Source organism: Papio anubis, chromosome 15, assembly GCF_008728515.1.
Source record: "Papio anubis isolate 15944 chromosome 15, Panubis1.0, whole genome shotgun sequence".
In the NCBI taxonomy this organism is placed as follows: Eukaryota; Metazoa; Chordata; class Mammalia; order Primates; family Cercopithecidae; genus Papio; species Papio anubis.
Genome location: NC_044990.1, coordinates 25,970,012 through 25,997,063, shown reverse-complemented (window position 1 = coordinate 25,997,063; position 27,052 = coordinate 25,970,012).

The window sequence follows — 27,052 nt, the reverse complement described above, 5'->3', positions numbered from 1 at the left end:
GCCCAGGAGTCTCCCGCGCTGTCGCCAGGTTGAGTGCAGTGGCACGATCTCGGCTCACTGCAAGCTCCGCCTCCCTGGGTTCGTCTCCTGCCTCAGCCTCCTGGTAAGCTGGGACTGGCGCCGCCCATAAGCCAGCCAATTTTTGTATTTTTAGTAGAGGCGGGGGGTTTCACTGTGGTCTCTAGATCTCCTGACACTGTGATCCGCCCGCCTCGGCCTCCCAAAGTGCTGGGATTACAGGGGCGTGAGCCACCTTGGTAGAATTCTTTTCTTTAAAGATGGTGAATATTGGCCCCTCTCTTCTGGCTTATTGGAGTTTCTGCCGAGAGATCTGCTGTTAATCTGATGGGCTTCCCTTTGTGTGTAACCCGACCTTTCTCTTTAGCTGCTCTTAAGATTTTTTCCTTCATTTCAACTTTGGTGAATGTGACAATTATGTGTCTTGGAGTTGCTCTTCTTGAGGAGTATCTTTGTGGCATTCTCCATTATTTCTTGAATTTGAATGTTGGCCACCATACTAGGTTAGGGAAGTTCTCCTGGATGATATCTAAAGAGTGTTTTCCAATTTGGTTCTATTTTCCCCCTCACTTTCAGGCACCCCAATCAGACGTAGATTTGGTCTTTTCACATAATCCCATACTTCTTGAAGGCTTTGTTCGTTTCTTTTTACTCTTTTTTCTTTAGACTTCTCTTCTCACTTCATTTCATTCGTTTGATCCTCAATCGCTGATCCTCTTTCTTCCAGTTGATCGAGTCAGTTACTGAAGCTTGTGCATTTGTCACGTATTTCTCATGTCATGGTTTTTATCTCTGTCAGTTCGTTTATGGCCTTCTCTGCATTGATTATTCTAGTTATACATTCTTCCATTCTTTTTTCACGATTTTTGGTTTCTTTGCGCTGGGTACGTAATTCCTCCTTTAGCTCTGAGAAGTTTGATGGACTGAAGCCTTCTTCTCTCAACTCGTCAAATTCATTCTCTGTCCAGCTTTGATCCGTTGCTGGTGATGAGCTGCGTTCCTTTGGAGGGGGAGATGAGTTCTTATTTTTTGAATTTCCAGCTTTTCTGTCCTGTTTTTTCCCCATCTTTGTGGTTTTATCTGCCTTTGGTCTTTGATCATGGTGACACACTGATTGGGCTTTGGTGTGGGTGTCCCTCCTGTTTGTTAGTTTTCCTTCTAACAGTCAGGGCCCTCAGCTGTAGGTCTGTTGCAGATTGCTTGAGGTCCACTCCAGACCCTGTTTGCCTGGGTATCGGCAGCAGAGGCTGCAGAAGATAGAATATTGCTGAACAGCAAGTGTACCTGTCTGATTCTTGCTTTGAAAGCTTCGTCTCAGGGGTGTACCCCATCGTGTGAGGTGTGGGGTGTTGGTCTGCCCCTAGTGGGGGATGCCTCCCAGTTAGGCTACTCAGGGGTCAGGGACCCACTTGAGTATGCAGTCTGTCCGTTCTCAGATCTCAACCTCCGTGTTGGGAGATCCACTGCTCTCTTCAAAGCTGTCAGACAGGGTCATTTGCATCTGCAGAGGTTTCTGCTGCTTTTTCGTTTGTTTGTTTGTTTAGCTGTGCCCTGTCCCCAGAGGTGGAGTCTATAGAGACAGGCAGGCCTCCTTGACCTGCCTCGGGCTCCACCCAGTTCGAGCTTCCCAGGGGTTTGTTTACCTACTTAAGCCTCAGCAATGACGGGTGCCCCTCCCCCAGCCTTGCTGCTGCCTTGCCGTTAGATTATAGACTGCTGTGCTAGCAATGAGGGAGGCTGCGTGGGCATGGGACCCTCCCGGCCAGGTGTGGGATATAATCTCCTGGTGTGCCGTTTGCTAAGACCCTTGGTAAAGTGCAGTATTGGGGTGGGAGTTACCCAGTTTTCCAGGTGTTGTGTGTCTCAGTTCTCTTGGCTAGGTAAAGGGATTCCCTTCCCCCTTGCGCTTCCCAAGTGAGGTGATGCCTCACCCTACTTCAGCTCTCGCTGGTCGGGCTGCAGCAGCTGACCAGCGCTGATTGTCCGGCACTCCCTAGTGAGATGAACCCAGTACCTCAGTTGAAAATGCAGAAATCACCCATCTTCTGTGTTGCTGGTGCTGGGAGCTGGAGACTGGAGCTGTTCCTATCATATGCCACATTTTGTTAATCCAGTCTATCATTGATGGACATTTGGGTTGGTTCCAAGTCTTTGCTATTGTGAATAGTGCACTTAATAAACATGCATTGTGCATGTGTCTTTATAGCAGCATGATTTATAATCGCTGGGTATACCCAGTAATGGGATGGCTGGGTTAAATGGTATTTCTAGTTCTAGATACTTGAGGAATTGCCACACTGTCTTCCACAATGGTTGAACTTGTTTATGGTCCCACTACCAGTGTAAAGGTGTTCCTATTTCTCCACATCCTCTCCAGCACCTGTTGTTTCCTGACTTTTGAATGATTGCCATTCTAACTGGTCTGAGATGGTATCTCATTGTGGTTTTGATTTGCATTTCTCTGATGACCAGTGATAATGAGCATTTTTTCATGTGTCTGTTGGCTGCATAAATGTCTTCTTTTGAGAAGTGTCTGTTTTTATCCTTCACCCACTTTTTGATGGGGTTATTTCTTTTCTTGTAAATTTGTTTCTGTTCTTTGTACAAATCTTATATTAAAATTTAATCCACAAGGTGGGAGGTGGGGCCTGGTGGGAGGTGGGACCTGCTGGGAGGTGGGGCCTGGTGGGAGGTGACTGGATTATGGGGGAAGTTTTCTCATGAATGGTTAGCACCATCCCCCTTGGTACTATCCTCATGACAGTGAGTGAGTTCTTGTGAGATCTGGTTGTTTACAAGCATGTAGCATCTCCCCTCTCACTCTTGCTTCTGCTCTGGTCATATGACATGCCTGCTACCCCTTCACCTTCTGCCATGATTGTAAGCTTCCTGAGGCTGCCTCAGAAGCTGAGCAGATGCCAGCACCATGCTTCCTGTACTGCCTACAGAATGAATTAAACTTCTTTTCTTTAAATTGCCCAGTCTTAGGTATTTCTTTATAGCAGTGTGAGAATGGACAAGTACAACCCTCATGAGTGGAATTAGCACTTCTATAAAAGGACTCAAGATTGAAGGATACACACTCTTGCCCTTCCAGCTTCCTCCATGTAAGGATACAGCAAGAAGGCACCATTCTGGAATCGGAGAGCAGCCCTCACCAGACACTAATTCCAGTGCCTTGACCTGGTACTTCCCTGCATCCAGAACTATAATAAATAAACTTTTTTTTCTCTATAAATTGTCCAGTCTAAGGTGTTTTCTTATGGACAGGACAATGTGGAATTGGAATAAGTATTAATTATCTGGGGAAATTAGCAAAAATATTAGAAAAAACTGGTGAGAAATCTTTTAGAGCAGAATAGATATAAAAATCTATCTTCTTTACTGTATTCTTTCTAAAACAAAACAAAACAAAACAAATTGGTCATGGTATTTTCCTTACCATTAAATCCCCAGAGCTACAAGATGAAGTTCAATGTCTCCTTCTATTTCTCCTGATGCATTCAATCTAATCCCTAACATTTGCCATATTAGTTTTTTCTGCTCCCACCCCAAGTCCTAGGAGAAGATAATCCTTCCCTAAGGCAGTACAGCCAATTACTGCTTTTATTGCTACTACTGGCACCTCTGCTGCAACCTGTGCCTCAGCACCCACATCTTATTGGTTTCTTTAGTTTTGGCCAATGGGAGATCACTAAGTATTGGTGCCAAGGAATGCACAAAGACTATCTGAGCCTGGACATTATTGGATGTGTCTGCACCAACTCCCCATCCCCTTTCCTGTCACTGAAATCAGATCCTACTAACAGCACTGACATATGTGTATGTGTGTGTGTGTGTTTGTATGCATGTGCACATATGTGTGGCAGATTCTCATTTGTTACTCAGAATGACTACATCTCTTTGGAGGAGCACCAAAAAAAAAATAATGAACAACTTCCCCAAACCCCAAAATATCATTTAATCTGATTATCAAAGGAACTTTTCTCCCTACCCCTAGTTGCTCACTGGCCTCCTGAGGGTGGCATATCTCATTTTCATGGTGGGAAGGAGTTCAGTTCATTCTCTGAATGTATTTTTTCCTCAAAAGCAACAGTAATTTCTGGGATACTCTATTTTGCCTCCTTATTATTTCCCTTTACAACTTGTGTTTTCACTCTTTCCTATTCATATTTTCTTTAAACTGGACCTCAGATTTAATATTTCCTCCTTTTTGATGTGGGTCTTTCTACTTTAACAAAATAGTTTGGACACATACGCCATTCCTCCCCTGCTGGGAATACGACTGAACAAGCTGTGGTCCATACCCTGAGGATGCTCCCACAGCTTTTTTTTTTTTTAAAGAGACGAGGCCTCACTCTTTCATCCAGACTGGACTGCATTGGCGCTTTCATAGCTTACTACAGCCTTGAACTCCTGGCCTCAAGCCATCCTCCTTCCTCAGCCTCCCAAAATGCCGGAGTTATAGGTATGAGCCACTGTACCCAGCAACACTAGGCTTTTAAACCTGCTAGGGCAGAGACCACTGTATTACAGTCTTCTCAACTAAAGTAGTGTGCCACCTTGACATACCCAATATCTCCACTGTGTTTGCCACCTAGTGGATGTGGCAAACACTTCTTCATTAATCAGTTATTAAATTCTTTGTGCCTTGGTTTTCTCATCTGTAAAACGGTATTAATATCAAGCTCGTGGTGTGATTAGGAGAAATTACATTAATACATATAGAGCCCTTGGAAAAGTTCATAAATGCTGTGAATGCTACTCAAGTGTTAGATATTATTATTCCACATTATGCCAAGCCCTAGGCTTTTAGCCTGAATAAAACATAAATATAGCCCATTCCTCAATGAAGTTTCATTTTAGGGGAAGATACTAATTTAACAAATAATTATAATGAGGTATAACAAATAAGTGAACTAAAGGTCTCTCTAGTTGTCTTAAATTTCAGTCACCTTTCAACTCATCTCTTTTCTTCTGGAATAGATAAATAAATGAAGGCCCTGGACACACATGACCATAGAGGGCTGGACACCGTCAACTTGGCAGGGACAGGTTTTCATTGAAATTATAAAAAAAAAAATTTCTCTACAAGTTTGTGCGTACAACTGGTTTATATACTGTTCAGTTATTGATTTTGGTTGTGTGATCTGTGACTTCTCGACATTCCTCCAGAATAGTCCAGGATAGTTTTATTGAGTGTAAAACAGCTCCTTTCTCCTGGAGGGGCCAATTGGCCCCTGGCCCTTCAAGGGCGCAGATGGCAAATTCCACACTGTAATTCTTACCCTCAGTGTGCTCCTAAGGTTGGTAATTTAATTAAACTATGTGGAATCTTATTAATTCACTAATGACACTTTCAGCTAATTGAGAGTAAGTCACAGCAATGATCTCCTTTGAGTACTTGTACCTGAAGTAATAGGGGCAAAAATAATTACTTCACCTTCCAAAGACTTCTAGGAACAAAGCATATATTTGAACACTCTTTCCCAGGATAATGTATTTCAAACATACTACATGTGTTATCTCTAAAAGGAAGGTATAATTGGACATTTATTTCTGTATCTAATGAGGCCATCTTGAAAGAGTGTATTTAGCTTCAAGGTTTATTTCCACTTTGGAACACAGACTAGAATGACATACAAAGTAGTCTTTTTGTTGAGGTATAATTGACTTAAATTACATATATTTAAGGTATAATATTTGATGTTTCAACATGTATACACACCTATGGAACCATCTTTATGGTCAAGATAGTAAATGGATCCATCATGCCCCAAGATTTCCTCCTAGCCCTGTGTGATCCTTGTCTCTGTCTCCTCCCCACGTCAGCTCTCTCCAGGTATCTACTGATCCACTATACACTGATTTACTTTCTCTTGAGTTTTATATAAATGGAATCAAACAATATTTACTCTTTTTGTCTGCTTTTTTCACTCAGCATAATTATTCTGAGATTCATCCATGTTGTTGCATCTATTAATAGTTATTCTTTTTTGTTAATGGTTAGTATTCCATTGTATAGATATGCCACCTTTTCCTTTTATCCATTTACTTATTGATGGCCATTTGGGTCATTTCCAGTTTTTGACTATTACAAGTATACCTACTTTTATTGAAGTAATTTTGTCTGTAGATCTTTGTATAAAAGTATGCTTTTTTCTTTCTCTTGGTAAATATCTAAAAGTGTAGAGGCTTGATTATGTATTAGATGTGTTTTTAACTTTTAAGAATACATGAAGAGAGATCAGTTTGACTTTTTGAAGAGGGCTTGTTTGACTTTTCCATATTTCGATGCCTTTTATTTCTATCTTTTGCCTGATTTCTCTGGCTAGCACTTCCACTACTATGTTGAATAGGAGTGGTAAGAGTGGGGAACCTTGTCTTGTCACAGTTCTCAAGGAGAATGCTTCCATTTTTTTCTGGTTCAGTATGATGTTAGCTGTGGGTTTGTCATAGATGGCTCTTATTATTTTGAGATATGTTTCCTTGATGCCTATATTCTTGTGGGATTTTGTCATGAAGTTGGGTCTTTGATTTTAATTCTGTTTATGTAGTGAATCACTTTTATTGATTTGTGTATGTTGAACTACATCTTGCATCCCAGAAATGAAGCCTACTCTGTCATGGTAAATTAACTTTTTAAAAAATGTTTTTGGTTTCGATATTTATTTGGTTATTTGATTTCTTTTGCATTTACCTATAAATTGTAGGGTCAGCTGGCCAATTTCTGTAAAAAGACAGCTGGGATTGTAACAAAAATTGCATTGAATCTGCAGATCTCTTTGAAGAATATTGTGATCTTATCAAAATTAAGTTTGTTATCTTTGGATATTAGCTGTCCTTCTATTTATTTAGATTGTCTGCTTTTTTTTTCCAAAAAATTTTAACTTTAAAGTGGACAAATCTTAAACTTCTTTTGTTAAGTTTATTTCTAATTATTTTTGAGTTATTGTAAATGGAATTTTTTGTTCTTTCCCACGTTCATTTTAAATCCAAGGGGTACATTTGCAGGTTTGTTACATGAGCAAATTGTATGTCATGTTGGTTTGGTGTACAGATAATTTTGTCACCCAGGTAATCAGTATAATATCCAATTGGTAGTTTTTCAATCCTCAGCCTCTTCCCTCCTTCCTCCCCGCAAAATGCTCTAGTGTCTATTGTTCTCTTCTTTGTGTCCATGTATACTCAATATTTAGCTCCCACTTATAAGTGAGAACATGTGTTATTTGGTTTTCTCTTTGGGTTAATTTGCTTAGAATAATGGCCTTCAGCTACATCCGTGTTCCTGCAAATAACATAATCTAATTCTTCTTCATGGCTGCATAGTATTCCATAGTATATATGTACCATATTTTCTTTAGTTCACCATTGATGGCTGTCTAGGTTGATTCCATGTCTTTGCTATTGTGAATAGTCCTGTGATGAACATACATGTGCATGTGCCTTTGTGGTAGAATGATTTACATTCATTTGGGTAATGGGATTGGGATTGACCCAGTAATGGGATTGACCTGGTAATGGGATTGCTGGGTCAAATGGCAGTTCTATTTTAAGTTCTTTGAGAAATCACCAAACTGCTTTCCATACTGGCTGAACTAATTTACATTCTCGCTAGCAGTATATAAGTGTTCCCTTTGCTCTGCAACCTTGTCAGCATATGTTATTTTTTGACTTTTTAGTGACAGCCATTTTCACTAGCATGAGACGGTGTCTTATTGTGGTTTTGATTTGCATTTCCTGGATGATTAGTGATATGGAGCATTTTCTTCATATTTTTGTTGACCATACATATGTCTTTTGAGAAGTATGTTTATGTCCTTTACTCATTTTTAATAGAGTTGTTTATTTTTGGCTTGTTGATTAGTTTAATTTCCTTATAGATTCTGGATATTAGATCTTTGTCAGATGCTGATTATGGTTTGGCTGTGTCCCCACCAAATTCTCAACTTGAATTGTATCTCCCAGAATTCTGACATGTTGTGGGAGGGACCCAGGGGGAGGTAATTGAATCATAGGGACTGGTCTTTCCCATGCTATTCTCGTGATAGTGAATAAGTCTCACAAGACCTGCTGGGTTTATCAGAGGTCTCCACTTTTGCTTCCTCCTCATTTTTCTCTTGCTGCCATCATGTAAGGAGTGCCTTTCACCTCCTACCATGATTCTGAGGCCTCCCCGGCCACATGGAACTATGAGTTCAATTAAACCTGTTTTTGTTCCCAGTTGCAGGTATGTCTTTATCAGCAGTGTGAAAACAAACTAATATAGTAAATTGGTACCAGTAGAACAGGACATTGCTGAAAAGATATCCGAAAATGTGGGAGCAACTTTGGAACTGGGTAACAGGCAGGGGCTGGAACAGTTTGGAGGATTCAGAAGAAGATAGGAAAATGTGGGAAACTTTGGAACCTCCTACAGACTTGTTGAATGGCTTTGACAAAAATGCTGATAGTGATATGAACAATGAGGTCCAGGCTGAGGTGGTCTCAGATGGAGATGAGGAACTTGTTGGGAACTGGAGCAAGGGTGACTCTTGTTATGTTTTAGCAAAGAGACTAGCAGCATTTTGCCCCTGCCCTGGAGATATGTGGAACTTTGAACTCGGGAGAGATTATTTAGGGTATCTGACAGAAGAAATTTCTAAGCAGCAAAGCATTCAAAAGGTGACTTAGGTGCTGTTAAAAGCATTCAATTTAAAAGAGAAACAGCGTAACAGTTCAGAATTTGCAGCCTGACAATGCAGCAGAAGAGAAAAACCCATTTTCTGAGGAGAAATTCAGGCTGGCTGCAGAAATTTGCACAAATAGTTAGAAGCCTAATGTTAATCCTCAAGACACTGGGGAAAGTCTCCAGGCCATGTCAGAGACCTTCACAGCAGCCCATCTCATCACCGGCCCAGAGGCCCAGGAGGAAAAAGTGGTTTCGTGGGGCTGGACCCAGCGTCCCCATGCTGCTTGCAGCCTAGGGACTTGGTGCCCTGTGCCCCAGCTGCTCTAGCCATGGTTGAAAGGGGCCAACATAGAGCTCAGGCTGTGGCTTCAGAGGGTGGAAGCCCCAAGCCTTGGCAGTTTCCATGTGGTGTTGAGCCTGCAAGTGCACAGAAGTAACGAATTGAGGCTTGAGAACCTCCACCTAGATTTCAGAAGATGTATGGAAATGCCTGGATGCCCAGGCAAAATTTGCTTCAGGGGTGCGCCCTCATGGAGAACCTCTGCTAGGGCAGTGCAGAAGGGAAATGTGAGGTCAGAGCCCCCACACACAGTGCCTACTGGGGCACTGCCTAGTGGAGCTGTGAGAAGAGGGCCACCGTCCTCCAGACCTCAGAATGGTAGATCCACCAATAGCTTGTACTATGTGCCTGGAAAAGCCACAGCCACTCCATGCCAGCCTGTGAAAGTAGCTAGGAGGCAGTCTATACCCTGAAAAGCCACAGGGGCAGAGCTACCCAAGACCATGGGAACCCACCTTTTGCATTAGAGCAACCTGGATGTAAGAACTGGAGTCAAAGAAGATAATTTTGGAGCTTTAAAATTTGACTGCCCTATTAGATTTCAGACTTGCATGGGCCCTATAACGCCTTTGTTTTGGCCAGTTTCTCCCACTTGCAATGGCTGTATTTATCCAATACTTGTACCCCCATTGTATCTAGGATATAAGTAGCTTGCTTTTGATTTTACAGGCTCATAGGCAGAAGGGACTTGCCTTGTCTCAGATGAGACTTTGAACTACAGACTAATGCTGAAATGAATTAAGGCTTTAGGGGACTGTTAGGAAGCCATGATTGGTTTTGAAATGTGAGGACATGAGATTTGGAGGGTCTAGGGGTGGAATGATACGGTTTGGCTGTGTCCCCACTGAAATCTCAATTTGAGTTGTGTCTCCCAGAATTCTCACGTGTTGTGGGAGGGACTCAGGGGGGAGGTAATTGAGTTATGGGAGCTGGTCTTTACCATGCTATTCGTGTGATAGTGAGTAAGTCTCATGAGATCTGATGGGTTTATCAGGGGGTTCCACTTTTGCTTCTTCCTCATTCTTCTCTTGCTGCTGCCATGTAAGAAGTGCCTTTCACCTCCTGCCTTGATTCTGAGGCCTTCTGAGCCATGTGGAACTGTAAGTCCAATTAAACCTCTTTTTGTTTCCAGTTTCAGGTATGTCTTTATCAGCAGCATGAAAACAAACTAATACACATAGTTTGTAAACATTTTCTCTCATTCTGTAGATTGTCTGTTTACTCTGTTGATAGTTTTTTGTTGTTGTTGTCAGGCAGAAGCTTTTTCGTTTAATTAGGTCTCACTTGTCAATTTTTGTTGTTTGTTGCAATTTCTTTTGGAATCTTTATAATGAAATATTTGCCAGGGTCAATGCCAGAATGCTATTTCTTTGGTTTTCTTCTAGGTTTTTTATAGATTGAGATTTTGTATTTAAGTCTTTAATCCATCTTTACCATAGAGGGTAAAAGGTAGGGGTTCAGTTTTAATCTTTTGGATATGATTGGCTGGTTATTCCAGCACCATTTAATGAATAGATAGTGCTTTTCCCAGTGCTTGTTATTGTTGATTTTGCAAAGATCAGATGATTGTAGGTGTGCAGCTTTATTTCTGGGTTCTCTATTCTGTTCCATTAATCTGTTTTTGTACCAGTCCCATGCTATTTTAGTTCTGTAGCCTTGTAATTTAGTTTGAAGAAATATAGTATGATGCCTCCAGCTTTGCTCTTTTTAGAATGTGAATTAACTTTTTGATTTGCTATTACATTTGGTTTGCTGGTATTGTGTTGAGGATTTTTGCATTTATGTTCATCAGAGATGTCACCTGTTCTTTTTGCAGTATGTTTTTGCCAGGTTTTAGTATCAGGGTGATGCTGGTTTCATAGAATGACCTCCATATGTTGGATAGTTTCAGTAGAATTGGTACTAGGTCTGTATGTTTGACAGAATTTGAGTATAAAATCCACTTGGTCTAAGGATTTTTGTGGTTGGTAGGATTTTTATTACTGATTCAATTTTGAGACTCCATATTAGTCTGTTCAGTGTTTTACTTTCTTTCTGATTCAATCTTGGGAGATTGTGTGTTTTGGGGAATTTATCTATTTCCTCTAGATTTTCTAGTTTGGGAGATTGTGTGTTTTCAGGAATTTATCAATTTCCCCTAGATTTTCTAGTTTGTGTTCATAAAAGTATTCATAATAGCCTCTGAGAATGTTTTGTATTTCTGTGGGATCAGTTGTAATATCACCTTTGTTGTTTCTGATTTGGCTTATTTGGATCTTCTCTTTTTCTTTGTTAATATAGCTACTGGTCTATTGATCTTGTTTGTTCTTTCAAAAATCAACTTTTGGTTTTATTAATACTTTGTATGGATTTTTGAATCTCGATTTCATTGTGTTCCACTCTGATTTTACATATTCGTTTTCTTCTGCTAGCTTTTTAATTAATTTGTTCTTGTTTTTCTATTTCCTCTAGATGTGAAGTTAGAGCATTAATTTGAGATCATTCTAACATTTTGGGTAGGCATTTAGCTCTATAAACTTTCCTCTTAACACTGCTTTTGCTGCATCCCAGAGACTTTGGTGTGTTGTATCTCTGTTTTCATTTATTTCAAATAATTTTTAAATTTCTGCCTTGATTTCATTGTACACCCGAAAGCCATTCAGGATCGAGTTGTTTTTTCCTTTTCTTTTCTTTCTTATTTATTTATTTTTTAGACAGAGTCTCGCTCTGTCACCCAGGTTGGAGTGTAGTGGTGCAATCTTGGCTCACTGCAACCTCTGCCTTCTGGGTTCAAGCGATTGTCCTGCCTCAGCCTCCTGAGTAGTTGGGCTTACAGGTACACGCCACCATGCCCAGCTAATTTTTGTATTTTTAGTGGAGATGGGGTTTCACTATGTTGATCAGGCTGGTCTTGAACTCCTGACCTCATGATCTGCCCACCTTGGCCTCCCAAAGTGCTGGGGTCTGTGTAACAGTGTGGTTTTGAGGGATATTCTTAGTATTGATTTCTATTTTTACTCTACTGTGGGTCTGAGAGTGTGATAGGAATAATTTCCTTTTTTAAAAAATTTGTTGAGACTTGCTTTCTGGCTGAACATTGATAGATCTTGGAGTATTTTCTGTGTACAGATGAGGAGAATATATATTCTGTGGTTGGTGGGTGGATTATTCTGTAGTTTTCTGTTAGGTCCAATGGATCAAGTGTCAAGTTTATATACAGAATTTCTTTGTTAGTTTCCTGCCTTCATGATCTGTCTAATGCTGTCAGTGGGGTGTTGAAATTTTCCACTATTATTGTGTGACTGTTTAAGTATTTTTTAGGTCTAGAAGTACTGTCATTATTCATATAGGTGCTCTAAAGTTAGGTGCATATATATTTAGGATAGTTAAGCCTTCTTGATGAACGCTTTTTCATTATGCAATGCCGTTCTTTGTCCTTTTTTACTGTTGCTAAAGTCTGTTATATCTGATATAAGAATAACGACCCCTGTTCTTTTTTGTTTCCATTTGGGTCATAGAACTTTCTCCAACCCTTTACTTTGAGCCTATTGGTGCTTTTATGTTTGAGATGGGTCTCTTGAGGGCAGGAGATATGGGTGGTTTTCTTTTTTCAATCTGACTTGCCACTCTGCCTTTTAAGTGGGGTGTTTAGCCTATTTACATTGAAGGTTAATATTAATATGTGAAATTTTGATCCTATCATGAAGGTGTTAGCTGGTTGCTTTATGGTTTCTATTTTGTGGTTACTTCATAGGGTCTGTAGGCTATGTACTTAAGTGTGTTTTTTTGGTAGCAAGTATTGTTCTTTTGTTTCCATGTTTAGAACTCCCTTAAGAATCTCTTATAAGGCTGGCCTAGTGGTAATGAATTCCCATAGCACTTGCTTCTCTGCAAAATATTTTTTTTCTCCTTTGCTTAATTTGGTGGGATATAAAATTCTTAGTTGAATTTTTTTCTTTAAAAATGCTGAAAGTAAGTGCCCAGTCCCTCCTGGCTTGTAAGGTTTCTGCTGAAATCCACTGTTAGCCTAATGATGTTTCTTTTGTATGTGATCTGTCCTTTTTCTCCAGCTGCTTTTAAGATCTTTTCTTTAGTGTTGACTTTGGACAGTGTGGTGACTATATACCTTGGTAGTGTTCATTTTGTATTGTATCTCACCAGCGTTCTTTGGATTTCTTGTATCTGCATGTCTACCTCTCTAGCATGATTAGGGAAACTTTCTTGAATCATTTCAAATATATTTTTTTGGGTTGTTTACTTTTCCTCTCAGGAATGCCAATAATTTGTAGGTTTTAGGAATTTTACATAATCCTGTATTTCTCAAAGAATTTGCATATTTTTTAAAAATTCTATTTTCTTTATTTTTGTTTGATTGGGTTAGTTTGAAAGACTACTCTCCAAACTCTGAAATTATTTCTTCTGCTCGGTCTAGTCTATTGAAAAAGCTTTCAATTGTATTTTGAAATTCCTTAAGTGAGTTTTTCAGTTCTGAAATCTCTGACTGATTCCTTTTTAAGATGTCTGTCTCTTTCTTCATTTCCTGGATTGCTTTAGAAATGTATTTGTGTTGTCAAGCTTGTCTTGAATCTCACTGAGATTCTTTGCAATCCATGCTTTAAATTATTTATCCATCATTTTTGGTTTTCACATTGGTTAGGTACCATTACTAGAGAGCTAATGCAATTCTTTGATGGTGCCACTACATTTATATTTTTCATGGTTCCAAAATTTTTACACTGATTTCTTCTCATCTAGAGATGCTGGCATTTCTAATTTTTGTAATTATTTTCATGCAACTAGGATTTTTTCTTTTTCTTTCTTTCCCTATATCATTATTCTTTCTCTTTCTCTTTTCCCCACTCTCTAAGTGGTGTGACAGTAGAGAAAGCTGCATGGGATCCTTTGGTTTTGCTACTATAGGCCTATGCACTTCTTTTGGCAGATTTTATATTGCATTGTGTAGTCTGACTTACAAGCTTATAGATGGCAATTATATGTAAGAGCCAGCTGTGGCCAATGTGGCTTAGTATATACTTGATATACTTTGAATATGTGTCCCTGTCAAATTTCATGGTGAGATGTAATCCCCACTGTTAAAGTTTAGGCCTGATGGGAGGTTATTGGATTGTTGGGATGGATTTTTCATTAATGGTTTAGTACCATCCACTTGCTTGCTCTCATGATATGAGTTCTGGTGAAATATGGTCTTTCAAAAGTGTGTGTCACCTCCCCCACCAAACTCTCTCTCTCGTTCCTGCTCCCAACATATGAGACACCTGCTTCCCCTTTGTCTTCCACCGTAATTATAAGCTTCCTGATACCTCCCCAGAAGCCAAGCAAATGCCAGCACTATAACTGCCCAATGGGTACACATTACCCACTGCCTAGACAGAGTTGATTTATCAAGACAGGGAAATTGCAATGGAGAAAGAATAATTCACATAGAGCTGGCCATGCAGGAGACTGGAGTTTTATTATTACTCAAGTCAGTCTCCCTGAGCATTAGAGGATTGGAGTTTTTAAAGATAATTTGGCAGGTAGGGGTTCAGGAAGTGGGGACTGCTGATTGGTCAGGTTGGAGATGAAATCATACAAGGATTGAAGTAAGGTTTTCTTACTATCTTCTGTTCCTGGGTGGGATCACAGAACTGGTTGAGCCAGATTACTCTCTGGGTGGTGTAAACTGATCCATTGTGCAGGGTCTGCAACATATCATCAGTACCGATCTTAGGTTCTACAGTAATGATGTTATGCCCAGGAACAGTTTGGGGAGGTTCAGACTCTTGAAGCCAGAGGCTGCATGACTCCTAAACTGTAGTAATTTCTAATCTTGTAGATAATTTGTTAGTCTGACAAAGGCAGACTAGTCCCCAGGTGAGGAGGGTCTTTTTGGGAAAGGAGTATTACAATTTTGTTTCAGAGTCAAATCATAAACTGAATTTTTTCCCAAGGTTAGTTCAGCCTGTGCCCAGGAATGAGCAAAGACAGCTTAAAGATTAGAAGTAAGATGGAATTGGTTAGGTCTAATCTCCTTCACCGTCATAATTTCCTCAGTTATAAATTTTGCATAGGCAGTTTCAGCATCACACTTCCTATAAAGCTTGCAGAACCATGAGCCAATTAAACTTTTCTTTATAAATTACCCAGTCTCAGGTATTTCTTTATAGTAGTGCAAGAACAGTCTAATACAGAAAATTGATGCCAGGAGTGGGCATATCTATAAAGATACCTAAAAATGTGGAAGCAACTTTGGAATTGGGTAACAGGCAGAGTTTGGAAGTTTGGTGGGCTCAGAAAAAGACAGGAAGATATGGGAAAGTTTGGAACTTCTTAGGGCTGGTTAAATTGTTGTGACCAAACTGCTGATGGAGATATGGACAATGAAGTCTAGGCTGAGGAAGTCTCAGATAGAAAGAAATGAGAAACTTATTGGGAACTGGAGTAAAGGTCACACATGTTATGCCTTAGCAAAGAGCTTGGCTGGATTGTGTTCATGCCCTAAGGGTCTGTGGAACTTTGGACTTCAGAATTATGATTTAGGGTATCTGGCAGAAGAAATTTCTAAGCAACAGAGCATTCAAGAAGTGTTCTGGCTGCTTCTAAGGGCTTATGCTCAGATGTCGGAATGAAGAAATGACTTAAAATTGGAATATATATTTCAAAGGGAAGCAGAGCATAAAAGTTTGTAAAATTTGCAGAATGGCCATGTGGCAGAGAAAGATAAAGCTTTTTCAGGAGAGGAATTGAAGCAGGCAGTGGAGCAATCACTTGCTAGAGAGCTTTGTATACCTGAAAAAGGCCCAAGTGCTAATAGCCAAGACAATGGGAAAAAGACCTTGAAGCCATTTCAGAAATCTTCCAGGCTGCCCCTCCCATTGTTACCTCTGAGGCCTAGGAGGACTGAATGGCTCTGGGAGTCAGGCCCAGGGCCACCTTACTGTGTGCAGCTTCATGACACTGCTCCCCATATCCTAGCCACTCCAGTCATGGCTCAAAGGCACCCAGGTACAGCTGCCACTTTGGAAAATATAAGCCATAAGCCTTGGCAGTTTGCATTTGGTATTAAGCCTGCAGGTGTAAAGAGTGCAGGAATGTATGAGACTTGGCAGCCTCTGCCTAGATTTTAGAGGGTATATACAAAACCCTGAGTGCCCAGGCAGAAGTCCACCGCAAGGCCAGAGTCCTCACAGAGAACGTCTACTAGGGCAGTATGGAGGGGAAATGTGGAGTTGGAGGGCCTACACAGTCCCCACTGGAGCATTACCTAGTGGAGCTGTGGGAAGTAGGCCACCGTCTTCCAGACCCCAGAATGGTAGATCCACTGGCACTTGTACCCTCTGTGTGGAAAAGCTGCAGGCACTCAATTCCAATCCACGAAAACAGCCTCAGGGGATAAACCCTGCAAAGCCACAGCAGCAGAGCTTCCCCAGGCCTTGGGAGCCTACTGCTGCTATCAGTGTGCTTTGGATGTGGGACATAGACTCAAAGGAGACTATTTAAGAGATTTAAGATTTAATGACTGCCCTGCTGAGTTTTGGACTTGCATGGGGCTGGTAGTCCCTTTCTTTTGGCTGATTTCTCCCTTTTGCAATGGAATGTTTACCCAATGCCTATATCTCCATTGGATCTTGGATGTCAATAGCTTGTTCTTGATTTTACCAGCTCATAGGTGGAAGGAATTCACCTTTTCTCAGATGACACTTTTCACTTTGGGTTTTTGAGGAAGAATTGGGGGATTATTGAGAAGGCTTGATTGTATTTTAAAATGTGATGACATGAGATTTGCAGAGCCAGTTGAGGAATGATATAGTTTGGATATTTGTCTTCACCCAAATCTCAGGTTGAAAAGTAATCTCCAGTGTTGGAAGTGGAGCCTGGTGGAAGGTGATTGGATCATGGGAGTAGATTTCTCATGAATGGTTTAGCACCATCCCCTTGTTTGGTGCTGTTCTCACAAGAACTCACTATTTGCGAGTAGTTTAGAAACTGTGTGGTAGGCCAGGCATGGTGGCTCACACCTGTAAACCCAGCATTTGGGGAGGCTGAGGCAGGTGGATCACCTGAGAGTCAGGAGTTCGAGACCAGCCTGACCAACAAGGTGAAACCCTGTCTCTACTAAAAATACAAAAATTAGACAGGTGTGGTTGTGGGCACCTGTAATCCCAGCTACTTGGGAGACTGAGGCTGGAGAATCACTTGAGCCCAGGAGACAGAGGTTGCAGTGAGCTGAGATTGCACCATTGCACTCCAGCCTGGGTGACAAGAGTGAAATTCCATCTCAAAAAAGATAAAAAACACTCTTTGGTGCCTCCCGTCCCACTCTTGATCTTGTTCCCACTTTGTGAGGTGCCTGTACCTCTTTCACCTTCTGACAGGATTGTAAGCTCACTGAAGCCTTTCTAGAAGCTGTGCAGATGCCAACACTATGCTTTCTGTAAGGCCTCCTCTGAACCATGAGCCAGTTACACATCTTTTCTATATAAGTTATCCAGTCTCAGATATTTCTTTATAGCAATTCAAGAATAGCCTAATACAGTACTTGATCCTTGTTTACTGGCAGAAGCTCTCTTTTGCCTCAGGCAATGGCCCATTTTGTGAAATGCACAGTGGTCTGAGCTCCCTGCTCAGCCTCAGGAGATAGGGGCAGGATGAGTGGTTCTGGACTGGAGAAATCTGCCTACAGATCTGCTGATGGCAGGCACAAGCACCAACACTGAAGAAGAATCCAGTGCTGCCACCAAAGGCCCAGTCTTTTGCCCAGGCATGGAGCTGGGAAACCTCTTTGGCCTTAAGTTCTCCACACATGGATGGTAGGAAGGGGACAGGCTAAACTCCTAATCTAGGAGAGTGGGTGCTCTAGATGCCTGGATGTCTGCCTGGATGTGAAGCAAAGAGGGCCTCTCTGTAGCAAGATCTGTAGTGGAGGTGTAGGATGATGCAATCTGCTAAATAAGGCAAGTTGGTGCTGTGAATGCCATGCCTAGAGTTCTTCCTGGGCATATACCAGAGAGGGTCCCCGATAGCAGGATCCTTGCACAGGAAGGGTAGTGTGCCTCAGGCTGCTTAACCAGGTGAGTGGGTGCTCTGAAGGCCTGATGATCTGCCTGGGTGTGAAGCAGAGAGGGTCCTCTTGTACTAGGATCTCTGCACAGAAAGAGTGGGGCAGCTCCGGCTGCTGATCCAGGTGAGCAGTTGCTGCAAATGCCTGGAGATCTGCCTGGGCTTGGAGCAGAGAGGGCCCTGTTGCACCATAATCTATGTCCATGAATGATGGGGCAGGTCAAAGCTGTTGATCCAGGCAAGTGGGTGTTTCAAATACCTTCAGATCTGCCTGGTCTTGGAGCAAGTGTGAAAACCCCACTGCACCATGATCTATGTCTAGGAAAGGTATGGTGGGTAAGGCTACTGATTGAGGCAAATAGATGCTCCAAATGCTTGGATTTCTGCCTGGCTGTGAAGCAGAGAGGGCCCTGTTATACCATGATCTCAGGGGTGCTGCATGGGGCACCCAGCAACAACAAACAGAAATCAGTTCCAGGTTGTCAAGCTGGTCCTAGCTGCAAGTCTCACCACCCAGGAGAAACTGCAGCGGTAGCAGCTCTCCTCTTGCCCTAGATTTGTGACAGAGGGGAGCACAATTCTAGCACCTACTGTTGAAGCACTTTCCACAGTTCTGGTCATGGAGGACCATAGTCCACACCAGAGCAGACTCCCCAATCTCTGGCCCAAGACTAAAAATACCTGGGCAGCAACACTGCCAGGTTGCTAAGGAATGGCTGACTTTGTATGCTCAGATTAAAAATGGCATCCTGCTCTCAGTCTTAGCTCTGGGAGTGTCTCCAAGCCTTTCCCCTAGTTAGCTCGCGGGCTCAGAAGAAACAAAGTGCTCTCCCTCAGCCTGGGTTGCTCAGATCCCCAGTTGAAAGGTGAGTCACAGAAGGAGGCTCTCTGCCTCTTTCATGTACTGGGGCTTCATTCACTTTTATCAGCTGGACACCATCACAGGGACTGTTTGTTGGCATTCTCCTTTCCAGGATCTGGGGTGTCCTTCACAATTCTGGTGGTTTCTTATTTTCCTTCTTGAATTAAAGTTCACATAGTTGAACTTCATGTACTCTGTTGATATTTCCAAGTGGCTGAGGCATACTGAAAGCTTTTAATCTGCCATCTTGGGGAAAATAAAACCTTATTTTTATTTTAGAGTATACTCTTATTTATAGAAAGTATTAATTGTAAAATAGCCTCAGGCAGGTCCTTCAGAAGGTATTCAGAAGAAGGCATTGTTATCATAGGACATGGCAGCTCATGCATGTTATTGCCCCTGAAAACCTTCCTTTGGGATAAGATATGGAAGTGAGAGACAGGGATACTGATAATGCTGACCCTGTGTAGGCCTAGACTAATATGAGTGCTTGTGTTCTGGCTCTTAACAAAAATATTTAAAGAGCAAAAAAATAAAACTTAAAAATGTGTATAGAATAAAGATATAAAGAAGACATTTTTGTACAACTGTACAATGTATTTGTGTTTTAGGGTAAGTATTTTTACAAAAGCCAAATAGGCTTAACAAATTAAAAAGTTATTTAAAAAGTTACAGTAAGCTAAAGTTATTGAAGAAAAATACTTTTTATAAATTTTGTGTATCTAAGTGTACAGTGTTTATAAAATTTACAGTAGTGTCCAATAATACTAGGCCTTCACTTTATCCACCACTCACTCACTGACTCACCCAAAGCAACTGCCAATCCTGCAAGCTCCATTCATAGTAACTGTCTATATTAGTCCATTTTCATGCTGCTATGAAGAAATACCTGAGACTAGATAATTTATAAAGGAAAGAAGCTTAATTGATTCACAATCCTATAGGGCCTGGGAGGCCCCAGGAAACTTACAATTATGGCAGAAGGGTAAGCAAACATGTTCTTCTTCACATGGTGGTAGGAGAGAGAAATGCTGAATGAAGTGGGGAAAAGCTCCTTATAAAACCATCAGATCTCAAGAGAACTCACTCACTATCAAAAGAACAGCATGGAGGAGCCACCTCCATGATTTAATCACCTCCTATGAGGTCCCCACCCCAACTTGTGGGGATTACAATATGGATTACAATTCAAGATGAGATTTGGATGGGAACTCAGAGCCAGACCATATCATTCTGCCTGTAGCCCCTCACAAATCTCATCTTTCTCACATTTTAAAACATAATGGTGCCTTTCCAACAGTTCTCCAAAGTCTGAACTCGTTTCAGCATTAACCTAAATGTCCAAGTCCCAAGTCTTATCTGAGACAAGGCAAGTTCCTTCAGCCTATGAGCCTGCAAAATCAAAAGCAAGTCAATTACTTCCTAGATAGAATAGGGGGTAGAGGCACTGGGTAAATACACCTGCTCCAATGGGAGAAACTGGCCAAAACAAAGGGGCTACAAGTCCCATGCAAGTCTGAAATCCAATAGGGCAGTCATTAAACCTTAAATTTCCAAAACAATCTTCTTTGACTCCATGTCTTATATTCAGGTCACATTGATGCAAGAGGTAGGCTCCTATGACCTTGGGCAACTCTGGGCCTGTGAATTTGCAGTGTGTAGCCCCACTCCCAGCTGCTTTCATGGGCTGGGCATTGAGTGTCTGCAGTGTTTTCAGGTGCACAATGCAAGCTGTCAATGGACCTACAATTCTGGGTCTTGGAGAGTGGTGGCCCTCTTCTCAAAGCTTCACTAGGCAGTGCCCGAGTGGAGACTCTGTGTGGGGGCTTCAATTCTATATTTCCCTTCTGCACTGCCCTAATAGAGGTTCTCCATGCAGGCGACATCCCTGCAGCAACTTTTGCCTAGACATTCAGGTGTTTCCATATATCCTCTGAAATCTAGGAGGAGGTTCTCTATCCTCAATTCCTGACTTGGTGCACCTGTAGGACCAACACTGCATGGGAACTGCCAAGGCTTGGGGCTTGCACCCTATGAAGCAACAGCCTGATCTGTACTTTGGCCCCTTTTAGCCATGGCTGGAGTGGCTGGGACACAGGGCACAAGTCCCAGGCTGCACACAGCAGGGGGCCCTGGGCCCAGCCAACAAAACCATTTTTCCCTTCTAGGTATCTGGGCCTGTGATAGGAGGGGCTTCTGTGAAGGTCTCTGACATGCCCGGAGACATTTTCCCTCTTGTCTTGGTGGTTAACAATCAGTTCCTCATTACTTATGCAAACTTCTGCAGCAAGCTTGAATTTCTCCACAGAAAATGGATTTTTATATTGAATCATCAGGCTGCAAGTTTTCCAAACTTTTATTCTCTGCTTCCCTTTCAAATAAAAGTTTTAATTCCAGCTCATATCTTTGTGAATGCATTAAACTGAATGCTTTTAAGAACATCCAAGTAACCTCTTTTTTTTTTTCTTTTTTTTTTTGAGACAGAGTCTCGCTCTGTCGCCCAGGCTGGAGTGCAGTGGCGTGATCTCGGCTCACTGCAACCTCCACCTCCTGGGCTCACGCCATTCTCCTGCCTCAGCCTCCCGAGTAGCTGGGACTACAGGTGGCCACCATCATGCCTGGCTAATTTTTTTGTATTTTTAGTAGAGATGGGGTTTCACCGTGTTTGCCAGGATGGTCTCGATCTCCTGACCTCGTGATCCACCCGCCTCGGCCTCCCAAAGTGCTGGGATTACAGGCGTGAGCCACTGTGCCCAGCCCCAAGTAATCTCTTAAATGCTTTGCTGCTTAAAAATTTCTTCTGCTAAATATCCTAAATAGTCTCTCAAGTTCAAAGTGCTACAGATATGTAGGACAGGGGCAAAATGCCATCTTTTTGCTAAAGCATAGCAAGAGTCACATTTACTGTAGTTCCCAAAAAGTTCCTCATCTCCATCTGAGACCATCTCAGCCTGTTCTTCATTGTCCATATCACTATCAGCATTTTGGTCAAAACCATTCAAAGAGTCTCTAGGAAGTTCCAAACTTTCCCATATTTTCCTGTCTTCTTTTGTGCCCTCCAAACTGTTCCAACCTCTGCCTGTTACCCAGTTCCAAAGTTGCTTCCACATTTTCAAGTATCATAGCAGTGCCCTACTATCTCAGTACCAATTTACTGTATTAGTTTGTTCTTATGCTGCTATGAAGAAATACCCCAAGACTGAGTAATTTATAACTGAAAGAAGTTTAATTGACTCACAGTTCTGTGTGGCTGGGGAGGCCTCAGGAAACTTTCATTTATGGTAGAATGGGAAGCAAACACATCCTTCTTCACATGGTGGCAGGAGACAGAAGTGCAGAGCAAACCAGAGAAAAGCCCCTTATAAAATCATCAAATCTCATGAGAACTCACTATGATGAGAACAGCATGGGGGAACCACCTCCATGATCTAATCACCTCCCATGAGGTCCCTCCCCTAATATGTGGGGATTACAATTTTGATTACAATTTAAGATGAAATTTGGATGGGGACACAGAGCCAGGCCATATCACTGTCTTATACAGGTATGCCATTTGTCTTTTATACTGTATTTTTACTGTATATTTTTACTGTACATTTTCTATGTTTAGATGTGTTTTGATACCCAAATACCATTGTGTTACAGTTGCTTACAGATATTCAGTGCAGTAACATACTGTACAGGTGTGTAGCCTAGGACCTTAGACATTGTACACACATCATAGAGTGGACTTACACAAACCTAGATGGTATAGCCTACTACACACCTTGGCTATATAGGGATTAGTCTAAAAAAGGACAGTTCTTTAGACACTAGGAAATAACCTCCCCGTAGAGAGTAAAACACTACATAACAATAGCTGGCCTAAAAGCAGCCATCAATTAAGAAAGCATTTAAGCTCAACATTGAAATGTTCTTAATCCCAAACAACTTACCTAGCTCCTAGCACCACTATGCACTACTCTATTATTTAATAGAAGAAATACTGTTAGTATAAGTAACAAGAACTTGTTCTCCCTGCATAAGCTTATATCAGACTGGAAAATCCACTGATAATTAACAGCTCAATATTAATAACTAAATAACAGGCTGGGTGTGGTGGCTCAAGTTTGTAATCTCAGCACTTTGCAAGACCTAGGTAAGCAGATCATGAGGTCAAGAGTTTGAAACCAGCCTGACCAACATGGTGAAACCCCATCACTACTAAAAATACAAAAATTAGCTAGGTGTGGTGGCATGTGCCTGTAATCTCAGCTACTCAGGAGGCTGAAGCAGGAGAATTGCTTGAACTCAGAAGGTGAAGGTTGTAGTCAGCCAAGATTTCACTGCTGCACTCCAGCCTGGGTGACAGAGTGAGTCTCTGTCTCAATAAATAAATGAATGAATAAATAAATAAATGAAAAAATAAAAGTAAATAACAAACCTTATAGCCTAGGTATGTAGTAGGCTGTACTATCTAGGTTTGTGTAAGTCTACTCCATTGTTCACACAAGGAAGAAATCATCTGAGGATCTGTTTCTCAGAATGTATCCCCATCATTAAGTGATATATGGCTGTATTTCATTCATTTTGTTCATTGTTTTAGGAAGGTGAGTAAATCTGTCACAAGTAGAGGTCTTAAATTAGCTTGAAACGCTTTAAATCAATTAAACTGCCCCATCTAGACACTCACAGCATCTCTGGAGAATAATTTCAGAGAGAAATGGAGCTCTTCAGAAAAGTGAATCCTCATTTTACAATTGTGGAAATACAGGATAAGGGAGGTTGAGTAGTATGTACAAGGCCACAAAGCTTGAGGCAGAGTCAAAGTTAGAACATAGAACTTCATATGAGGTCATATTCTACAATAAGAAACTCTTAACAGAATAAAATTAATCTCACTGATTGAATGTTAATTCCCTTTGGGCTATGTTTTTCATTGTTTAACTATACTTTAAGTTCTGGGGTACATTTGCAAAATGTGCAGGTTTGTTGCATAGGTATACATGTACCATGGTGGTTTGCTGCACCCATCAACCCGTCATCTACCTTAGGTATTTCTGCTAATACTATACCTCCCCTAGCCCTACATCCCCTGACAGACCCTGGTGTGTGATGCCTCCACTGCCGTGTCCATGTATTCTCATCGTTCAACTCCCACTTATGAGTGAGAACATGCAGTGTTTGGTTTTTTGTTCTTGTGTTAGTTTGCTGAGAATAATGGTTTCCAGCTACATCCATGTCCCTGCAAAGGACACGAACTCATCCTTTTTTATGGCTGCATAGTATTCCATGGTGTATATGTGCCACATTTTCTTTATCCAGTCTATCATTGATGGGCATTTGGGTTAGTTCCAAGTCTTTGTTATTGTGAACAGTGGCACAATAAACATAGTGTGCGTGTGTCTTTATAGTAGAATGATTTATAATGTTTTGGGTATATATCCAGTAATAGGATAGCTGGGTCAAATGGTATTTCTAGTTCTAGATCCTTGAGGAGTCACCACATTGTCTTACACAATGATTGCACTAGTTTACAGTCCCACCAACAGTGTAAAAGTGTTCCTATTTCTCCACATCCTCTCCAGTACCTGTTGTTTCCTGATTTTTTAATGATTGCCATTTTAACTGGTGTGAGATGGTATCTCATTGTGGTTTTGATTTGCATTTCTCTGACCAATCATGATGAGCTTTTTTTCATGTTTGTTGGCTGCATAAATGTCTTCTTTTGAGAAGTGTCTGTTCATATTCTTCACCCACTTTTTGGTGGAGTAGGGTTTTTTTTTTTCTTGTAAATTTGAGTTCTTTGTAGGGTTTAGATATTAGCCCTTTGTCAGATGAATAGATTGCAAAAATTTTCTCCAATTCTGTAGGTTTCGTGTTCACTCTGATAGTTTCTTTTGCTGTGCAGAAGCTCTTTAATTAGATACCATTTGTCAATTTTGGCTTTTGTTACCATTGCTTTTGGTGTTTTAGTCATGAAGTTTTTGCCCATATCTATGTCCTGAATCATATTGCCTAGATTTTCTTCCAGGGTTTTTATGGTTTTAGGACTTATGTTTAATTCTTCAATCCATCTTAAGTTAATTTTTGTATAAGGTGTAAAGAAGGGATTCAGTTATTTCTGCATATGGCTAGCCAGTTTTCCCAACACTATTTATTAAATAGGGAATCCTTTGTCCATTGCTTGTTTTTGTCAGGTTTGTCAAAGATCAGATGGTTGTAGATGTGTGGCGTTATTTCTGAGGCCTCTGTTCTTTTCCATTGATCTACATATCTGTTTTGGTACCAGTACCATGCTGTATTTGTTACCATAGCCTTGTAGTATAGTTTGAAGTCAGGTAGCATGATGCCTCCAGTTTTGTTCTTTTTGCTTAGGATTGTCTTGGCTATGCGGGCTCTTTTTTGGTTCCATATGAAATTTATGGTAGTTTTTTCCATTTCTGTGAAGAAAGTCAATGGTAGATTGATGGGGATAGCACTGAATCTATATATTACTTTGGGCAGTATGGCCATTTTCACAATATTGATTCTTCCTATTCATGAACATGGAATGTTTTTCCATTTGTTTGTGTCTTCTCTTATTTCCTTGATCAGTGGTTTGTAGTTCTCCTTGAAGAGGTCTTTCACATCCCTTGTTAGTTGGATTCCTAGGTGTTTCATTTTATTTGTAGCAATTGTGAATGGCAGTTCACTTATGATTTGGCTGTTTGTCAGTTATTCATGTATAGTTAAGGAAATTTTGGGCTGAGATAATGGGGTTTGCTAAATAGACAATCATGTCATCTGCAAACAGAGACAATTTTACTTCCTCTTTTGCTAACTGAATACCCTTTATTTCTTTCTCTTGCCTGATTGCTCTGGCCAGAACGTCCATTACTGTATTGAATGGGAGTAGTGAGAGAGGTCATCCTTGTCTTGTGCCGGTTTTCAAAGGGAATGCTTCCAGTTTTTGTCCATTCCGTGTGATATTGGCTGTGGGTTTGTCATAAATAGCTCTTATTATTTTGAGATACATTCCATCAATACCTAGTTTATTGACGGTTTTCAGCATGAAATGATGTTGAATTTTTTCAAAGGCCTTTTCTGCATTTATTGAGATAATCATGTGGTTTTTGTCATTGGTTCTGTTTATGTGACGGATTACATTTATTGATTTGCATATGTTGAACCAGCCTTGCATCCCAGGGATGAAGCCAACTTGATCGTGGTGGATAAGTTTTTTGATGTGCTGCTTGATTTGGTTTGCCAGTATTTTATTGAGGATTTTCACATCGATGTTCATCAGGGGTATTGACCTGAATTTTTCTTTTTTTGTTACGTCTCTGCCAGGTTTTGGTATCAGGATGATGCTGGCCTCGTAAAATGAGTTAGGGAGGATTCCCTCTTTTTCTGTTGATTGAAGGAGTTTCAGAAGTAGTTTCAAAGGAAGATACCAGTTCCTCTTTGTACCTCTGGTAGAATTTGGCTGTGAATCCATCTGGTCCTGGACTTTTTTTTTTTTTTTTTGGCTCATAAGCTATTAAGTACTGCTTCAATTTCAGAACTTGTTATTTGTCTATTCAGGGATTCGACTTCTTCTGGTTTAGTCTTGGGTGGGTGTATGTGTCCAGGAATTTATCCGTTTCTTCTAGATTTTCTAGTTTATTTGCATAGACGTATTTATTGTGTTCTCTGATAGTAGTTTGTATTTCTGTGGGGTCAGTGATGATAACCCTTTTATCATTTTTTATTGCATCTATTTGATTCTTCTCTCTTCTTTATTAGTCTGGCTAGCTGTCTATTTTGTTAATCTTTTCAAATAACCATCTCCTAAATTCATTGATTTTTTTTTTTGAAGGGTGTTTTGTGTCTCTGTCTCCTTCAGTTCTGCTCTGATCTTATTTTTTGTCTTCTGCTAGCTTTTGAATTTGTTTGCTATTGCTTCCCTAATTCTTTTTACTGTGATGTTTAGCTCTTGATTTTAGATCTTTCCTGCTTTCTCTTGTGGGCATTTAGTCCTATAAATTTCCCTCTAACACTACTTTAAATGTGTCCCAGAGGTTCTGGTACATTGTGTGTTTGTTCTCACTGGTTTCAGGGAACATCTTTATATCTGCCTGAATTTTGTTATTTACCCAGTAGATATTCAGGAGCAGATTGT